This window comes from Buceros rhinoceros, unplaced genomic scaffold (genome assembly GCF_000710305.1).
Source record: "Buceros rhinoceros silvestris isolate BGI_N320 unplaced genomic scaffold, ASM71030v1 scaffold2604, whole genome shotgun sequence".
Classification (NCBI taxonomy): domain Eukaryota; kingdom Metazoa; phylum Chordata; class Aves; order Bucerotiformes; family Bucerotidae; genus Buceros; species Buceros rhinoceros.
Genome location: NW_010407476.1, coordinates 21,061 through 29,440, shown reverse-complemented (window position 1 = coordinate 29,440; position 8,380 = coordinate 21,061). Strand labels below are relative to the sequence as shown.

General features: G+C 38.0%; 1 non-coding gene across 1 annotated transcript; it reads left to right on the top strand.

Annotated features, from left to right (window-relative positions):
• The first annotated feature begins 8,270 nt into the window (after positions 1-8,270).
• On the top strand, positions 8,271-8,354 carry TRNAL-CAA. Its single transcript has one exon. It is a non-coding gene; the product is annotated as a tRNA-Leu (tRNA).
• The last annotated feature ends 26 nt before the right edge of the window (positions 8,355-8,380 follow it).

The window sequence follows — 8,380 nt, the reverse complement described above, 5'->3', positions numbered from 1 at the left end:
TGTCCTTGGTGCACTCTCAAACGTGTTTATCTTCAGTGGATTAATCTATTTTCTTAATACTTCTTTCTTTCATAAGGTCTAATTAAAAAAATTTGCTTTGACCTAGAATTCTTGCAAATTCTTTAGATGCTATTGCACATACTACTTGGCAAATTATAGTTTAGTATGAATGGGAAGATTTAATTTTTTTAAAAACTTGCAGTTTATCTGTGAGATGAAGTATTGTGTCACTCTTCCATATGCAGTTTGAAAGTAGGTAATTTAGAGTCAGCTTTCTGTAAGCAATTTTTTCCAATATTTAAAATTCCTGTCACATAACAGAGGATCAGTGTGAGGTATTCTTGGAGGGAATAGTTTCTTCTGCTATTGCTAGATTAGTTTTGAAACCTAATTTCTAATTAACAAAAAAAGCCCAGCAACATAATTTTGTATGGGTAAGAAAACTGGGGAAAAATACATGGTTGAGAGAAGGCAAAAAGAGAATTTCCCCAGCAGCATCTGACAGTTCCATGAGTTGAAGCTTTTTGTTTTAGATTTTACTGTTGTTTGTAAATCATCTAGAAAAAAGATAAGGCAAGACTATTTTTGCAGAAAGAATGATCTCTTCTTATCTCTAGCCTTTCCTTGCATTTGGCTGCTAGAAAATACATTAGTGAGGTCATAGGCATATGGAAGTGAATAAAAATATAGTAGTTATAAAAAGATAAGCCTTATCAAAGACAAAAATCTAATAGTAGACTCTGTAAGTGACTTTTCCTCTTTCCTTGCAGTCTCATGAGAGATGGTCCAGTGTGGCCCTGCTGAGCAATCTTTCTATTTTCTGGAGTTTGTCCACCAGCCCACCTATTCGGGAGACTGTAATTTCTGGCAGGGCTGTCTGCTAGCAGGGGCCTCTGGGAGAAGATACAGGCCCAGAGCATGCTTCTGCCACAATGGTTGCAGATTGTGTGCAGGTACCATTGCTTGCCATCTGGGCAGCTTGGCTCTCCTGTAGCTCATCTTTCTAAATACACCCAAAGCCAAGGTCCATAGGTACTCCAGTGTGTTCTTCCTTCCCCTCCTGACCTAGACTTGCCCCTTTGGGACAAGGTAGGAAATGTGTGTGTTTGTAAACCAGAATGACTTGAACAGTGCAGGTTTGCATTCTCTAACCCAGGTGTAGACTAAGGGCTTAGAAAGTATAATTAATATTTAGTTTATTAAAAAACCACTGTAAACTAACATTATACTAATGGTTTTCTGAAGTTCGGCTTATGTATAGATACTGAGTGTTTCATTTTGATCATCTTCTGCCTCCTTAATTTAATAATCTTAATGAAAGGAAGGATATAACTTCTATAAACCATATTCAGAGCTGTGAAAAACAGCATTTGCTGCAAAATGGGGAAACAAATATGCGTCCAAATAGTAGTTACTGCTTCCCCAAATGCAGGCCCATTGCAGTACTTGTGGTAGTGTGACATACAGGGAAATCCTGGCAATCTGCTTGTCTCATTGCAGTTTGCCATATATACTTAGTCCTGAGCCACTTAAAATGAAAATCACCATAAAACCCTGTTAGTGGGTTATGTGTCCCATTCAGTTTAAGCATTTAAACATGGGGTTCTGTTCAGTTCATTCATTGCTGGACAAAGGATTTTTTTAATGCTGATTTGCATACATACGTGTGCTGCAAGTGTAAGTTATTGATAAAATATAACTGTTTTTTTCAACATTTTTAAATTGATTTTGCCAGCAGATGAGATTGCAATTGATATACCTGGATAGATGGGTTGTGATTTCTATATAGTTTGTTTGGAAAATTGTACACATTTTACAGTAAATTCGGGAAATATGCAGAGAAATATACAATGTGAAAAACAGGGAGCCATTTGTATTCATTGGATGTGAGGTTCTTAGCTATGTCAGGATGATAAATAGAAACTCCACGATAATCTGACTTAGTAAGGAGCTTTCAGGATCGCAAGTTAGCAGATTCATAATCTGACTGTTTGTAAACAAATGCAGTCGTTGACCTTGTTCATTGTGGATGTGCTTCATCACAATAGCATAATACATTTTCCCCATTACCTAAATTGCACAAATAAAAATGGAAGCCAGATCTTTCTGCCATGTATTTCTCACTGCCTTATCCCATAGCTGAAGACCTAGTGCTGTTTTCTTGTTCTTATGTAATGCTTTTAATCCTCCGTGATCAACATCCTTTAAGAAGTAGAGCATCCAGTTTCTCACTCCTATTATTTTTATGGGCACACAGTACACATACGCTTGTGCTGCTTAAACTGTGATGAGAATTATATTGTTTAATAACAATCTGTGTTTATGGGTTCCCCAGCTGGACCTGTTGCCTCTTTCTCTTATTTTCTATTATTGTTTTTATTATTACAAAATAAATTGTGTTACTCATTTAGCTAAGAAAAAAATCAACACTGAACTCTTAAGTTCTACCTCTTTAAAGTGCTGAATGTTAATTGGGTTTCTCATTAGACACTATCTTGAGAGGCAATATGACTACAGTGTAATTGCTTGAAAGCAAAACATCTGCAAAAATGAAGCAATATCAAGTATATTTGTTTTCTAGTAAGGTACTTGAAAAGAATTAAAATGATTAATATTTTACATGCCACAGCAATAATATTTTTCAATCCATTGGCTTGTATCTTCTGTTTCTTATACAAAAGGCACCAAACAGAAGTTGCTTAGTGGGATTTTCTGAGACTTCTCATTCTTGGAAGCTCACTTGAACACCTTTTTCTTTCTGAGATAAAGTTGACCAAAAAAGCAACAGGTTGTATGCTACAGCTTCCCCCCGCTTTTTTTTTTTCAAGAAAATAAGGCCAGATTTCAGAGACTACATCTCTTTGCATTTCCTTAGGCCTAGTTTTGTGCTTGTCAGTCCTGTCTGTATTTGTGTCAACAGTGCTTCAGTCTGTCTGTGCAATGATGGTATTCATGTTGCTTTTTGTACGGGAAGTTGGGCGCCTGAGGGCCTTTCCATGTTTCATGCCCATTCATGATGTCGGCACTTGATTGGTGTATTGTAGCTGCAAAGTGAGGGTGTAATGGCGACTGTGGATGTAACTACTGCTCTACAGCAACTCATTTGCCTTTTACATGACCTTTTTTACCTCATGATCTGAAAATGTCACATCTAGAAACAAGTAGCTAGTTTGTGTGGATTATTCAGAAGGGCTGGCTGCAGCCAGTTCCCACCACGAGTGGAGAAGTGATCTATTTACACTTGCATTTTCTAATTTTTAACCAGAAGCATACCTGAAGCTGACCAAACAGTGGATGACTAGGTATCATCTTTATCTGAACAGATTTTAATTGATTTTATATTTATTGATTTGTGAAGTCTCCTGAAGTCTTGCAGGAGCTGCTGTATTTCTTTATGGATTCCTGCATCTTCCCAAAGAAAGACTAGGCCCTGGTATCGGGGAGCATTTCACAGCTGTGAAGGTGGTGTGCAGCACGTGTCTGGGCATATATAACTGGGTAGCTCTACAGGAAACCAAAGCCTATGTCTCCCACCTACTTGCTGTCTTGGCTTCATGCCTCTCGCATTACTGACAGCAGTGTAGCCTTGCTTTGCTAGATGAACTGACTGGGGCTTATGGATGTCAAACCATCAAAGAATGTACTTTGGATCTTGCCTTTAAGTGATTTAGTCCTTCACTGAATCTGTCCTTGCTCGGAATGGTAGAATGCCAACTGCTGCTATTTTAATTCACACTAAATAACAACTGAGTCCATTGAAGTGAGTGGAACTACTTAAAAAAATTAGGAGCAAATCTGTAAACTGAGTTTCAAAATCTGATTCAGGTAATCTGAAAGATTTAGTAAGACACAGGAAAACAATCATCTTGTAAACCACTGTCTTTTTCACATACACACATGTGAACAAACTCACACAGCCCTTCAGTGTCTCTGATAGAAAGTTTGCAGTCAATTCTGATTTGACTTACATACTTTACTGCTGCCCACTATTCATAGAAAACCTTTGGATCTGAATGACCCATTTTTCTGTATGAAATCATTGGCTGTTAGCCTTTTTGTTGTCTCTTTTTTTTCCCAACTAACTCTAATGACTATGGCTCCAGTTCAGCTTCTCCAGCCATTTTAAATAAGTAAAATAGAAGTTCAGTGACAGTGATGATTGATCTGTCTCTCATATAAGGAACTGGGAAACAGTTTGTAGTATGTTTAAGACCTAGGTGTTTCCTGGGTATATCCAGTTCCTGTTTTGGGGAAATGAGATGTCATAAATGGCAGAGTTCAGGAGAGAACTGTGGAAGAGAGGTAAGCAAGTAATGATCAGATAAAGGACACAGAATGGAAGGAAACTTCTTTTGGTTCCCTGAACACGATACAAAATGAAAAATGTTTACCAGTATTGAGGACTAAAAAGAACCAGATCATTTTGCTTTTCTTCCCTTCTGCTGCCACTGTAAATATTAACTTCTAACCAGCTCTCTCTAAAACGGAGTTTTGTGGTTTTAGGCATTGTCTTGCACGTCATCATGCTACTACATGCTGCCTTCCCTGCTGAGAAACTATTATAGCGTGGTGGACAGTAAAGGCAGCCCACTGTGATGAATGTCGGCTACCCAAGGGCAATGATATTCTTCCTGGCTTCACTTCTGAGTTGCTGACTGTGCCTCCCAGGAGACCTACATGAAAGATCTTAATAATAAAATGATCCTTGGTTTTGTTACTTTTTCTTTACTGGTGAAATTAAAAAAAAAATTCCTAAAAAGGAAAGGTGTTATACTTTGGTGTATGAAGTAACCAACTAACACAATTCATTTTGCTAACAGGTAAGAAGAAACTATTTGCAAGTTAGGAGAAGTGGAGAAAAAAAAGTTTATTCCTCTCTAGGGCTTGTTTATTTTATTTTTTGTTTTCCGTGGCTTCAGAAAATGTGGTTTAACATCTGACCTGTGTATGGTTGCTCCAAGCTGCTCATAAATTACAGCTGATCAAGACTTCTCATTCTCATTGATCAGACTTTGATTTCTTCTCTGAGGCAAAATAAACCCAGGAATGCTGTATTTAGCTTCTTGTAGGAATATTCTTTTCATGTATCTAGCTAATTGTAACAATTCTTAATTCAGAATTTCAGTGTATTTCTAAAGGTAAATGTTTGTTTTACTTGTCTGATGCTTGATTTTTTTTTTTTTTAATTTATTATACATTTAGTTTTTGGCTTGACTGCTGTTTTTCCTGGTGTCTTGAACTTTGACATAAAACTGTAGCAATCTGATTATAAAGGTTTTGCAAAGTTCTTTTTCTCCTGTTGCATTCTCTAGTTTTCAAATGACGTGGGGTTTTTAAAATTTTTTTTCTTACTAAATGAATGCCCCCATAACGTTGTCTCTCTCAACAGAAGAATGAAAATAGAGGATGGAAAAATCTTAGGGTCAATTTGATTATCCCACAGCAGTAGTTTCCTGATCTTTGGTGTTGAAATGCCAGGTTTTTGTTATAACAAAGCTATGCTAAGGCTTTGCCTGCTTCCATCTTCTGGGTTGTTTCTGAATCCTTCATATTCTGCTATATGATAAACATTTAATAGCTCAGGGTGTTGGAGACAAGCAGGATGGTCCATGTTTTGTGAGAAAGACACAAGCAATCCCTGTAGTTAAGACTGGCTTTACTGAAGTTGGTTACTTTACTGCAGGCCCTTACAGGATAGTGGCTGCATTCTTTTGTCAAAACAGAACACTCCTATATCTCAAACCTGGAAAAAGTGATGTTTTCCAAAGAGTCATAAATAGATGTAATGTGTTCTGATTTATATTTGCTTAGTAAGGCCAAGAAATAGATGCACAGTTTCACTTGTGCACATTGAGTAACTGTCTCATCTTTTTAATTAGGTTGGCCAGGATTTGCAGGTTGCCTGCATGTTGTCTGGTGTTCTTGCTTGCTGAAGGCTATTGAATTACTGCAAATCAGATTTCCTCAGCCCAGCTCCCAGTGTGGGGTTTTTCTCCCCCCCGCCCGCTTTTTAGGAGATACTCTCAACTGAGTCCTTTGAAGCTGTCTCATCAAATGAATGTGACCCACTCCAGAAGACTGCATCCCTAATTCATTAGTTTTATCTGTATTCTTAACCAGCTCTAATCGGTTTCCCATATTACCCAAAATAAAGCCTTATTCTGGTTGCAAAACCTGAAATACCTACCTTGTCCTTGGCAATTATTTCTTAGTTGTTCTAGTAGCTGTCATTTAGAGTCTTAAGGATGTACCAGAGCCAATAGATGTAAGAGGCTGATACCCTCTCCCTAAAAAACATCCCAGAAAAAAGAAGTTGCAGGACATACATTTGAAGCTAGTCTGGCAGCCAGTGACCTGGCCTCCAGTAGGGCTAGGTAGAATCGAGCAGCCCTTTCCAAAACCCTGCAGACCAGTCATCTGTGTTTGGCATATCTGGAAGCCAGAGGACTGTCTTCTAGGCTGGTGTGATTGGGATTAATGTGTGCACTTGAGACAATGCAAACCTTTGGCTAATGATGAGTGCAAAAAAGGTGATAGATTAATAGGTGCTTCTTAGTGAATCTGTTCCAAATATTTTGAGAAGAATGACTGGTTTTACATGGAATTGAGGCAAGAAGGAGCTTTGAAGAGAAATGCAAATAAAGGTGAAATATAAAGCTTATGGGTTTTTCTCCTGAAAATTTGTATTTCGCCCTTCTGTCACAGTAAGATTGAGATCTAAACTGAAGATAAGCACTTAGTAATCTAACTGTGCTATTTTGTTTTCCTCTTACATGTAAGCCCACTAGTGAGTTCCAAAAAAACCAAAAGAAAAAATAAAAATGTGTGTGTGGGAGCAGTTGGTCATTCTTGTGACACAGGGCAAATGCAGTACTCAGATGTTATACTCCAGAACTATAAGCCACAGGCTGTTAAGAATTCTGCATACCCATGTGTTTGGTTTAAAAAGTAATAAGGCATCTCAGTAAGCCTGATTCACCTGTACTTTCTTGGAGATTTTATTCTTCCCTTTCAAAATAAAGTTTGAGTCTCTAGCAGACGGCTGCACTTCTGTCAGTTTACACAGCTCAGAATTACACATTTTTTGTTATGTTTCTCTATACAGGAAATATGTTGATCAACAGCTTTGAACTTCAGATGATGGTCATTTGCATCTCAAAGGAAAATCTTTTTGGTTCTGGAGATCCCCTGGTTGCTTCAGGTGGACATCAAGATAATGGCATGTACTGCAGAGAGGACTGTGCGTGTTTGTAGTAGTAACCTATGGATGCCATAATTGACACTTCATATTTTCCCCCACTAAGGCCACACAAGACATACTACAAAACCCTTCCAAATTGAAGGGGGTGGTTTGGTGGGTTTTCCTTTTCATTCAGACGGTAAATCTTGTTACTTTGGCAAAAAGGTTGGGGTTTTTTTATTTATTCCTGTAGAAATTTGTTGAGGTATCATACCAAAAGCTGCCAAAAGACTTTTCTCCAATTCTTGTATTGTGTCTTGGAAGGCAATCAATTTCTTTGTCAAATTTTGTTTAGTAAAATAACCAGATGCAAAGCTCTGTCCCTGCTCTACTTTGATGTGAAAATTCTGAAAAGAATTGTAACATTTCTGAAGTGGTTTGAAGAAATTATGGACTGTCTATTAAAACAGCTAAAACTTCCTTTGACATCTTCACATTGATTAGAGCTTTTGTAATCTCTTTGCTGTGGTCCTATAAACCTCTCCAGCAATAGGTACACCATCTTTGGTGAATCAAGGAACTTTCATTTAAGCAGCAGACAGGCTTAAGTATTTATATTAAGATCTTTGATTCCCACAAACTTTAATGAAAATTAATTTAATAATCTTTAATTTAGCTTTCTGCTGGGAGGCGTTAGATTCCATGCATAATTTTCTTGGAATGTAGTTTCAGGCATCAAAACAATTTTCTATTTTTTATTAATAAGCTATTTCCTAAGAATACCCTTATGGGCTGTTCATTCCAACATATGGGCTGAAGGTGGTTTTATGTACTTAGAGGGATCATATTAATACATAGATTTAACTTACGGTGTCTAATCTTCTGTCTTGCTAAACACCAGTTTAACAAGGACAAATGCTGGATTCTGCCCCAGGGACAGAGTAATGCTGGTCACCACTATAAAATGTGAGAGGAGTGGCTGGAGAGCAGCTGAACGCAAGATTCGTTTTAGTGTGGAATAGTCTGTAACTCCTCTGTCTCAGACAGTGCAGTATTGCAGCACTACAAAGACCGACAATCGCACAATTGGGTCGGGATGGCCGAGCGGTCTAAGGTGCTGTGCTCAAGTCGCAGCCTCCCATGGAGGTCGTGGGTTTGAATCCCACTCCTCACAACTTCCTTTTCCACACGCACCTGTCC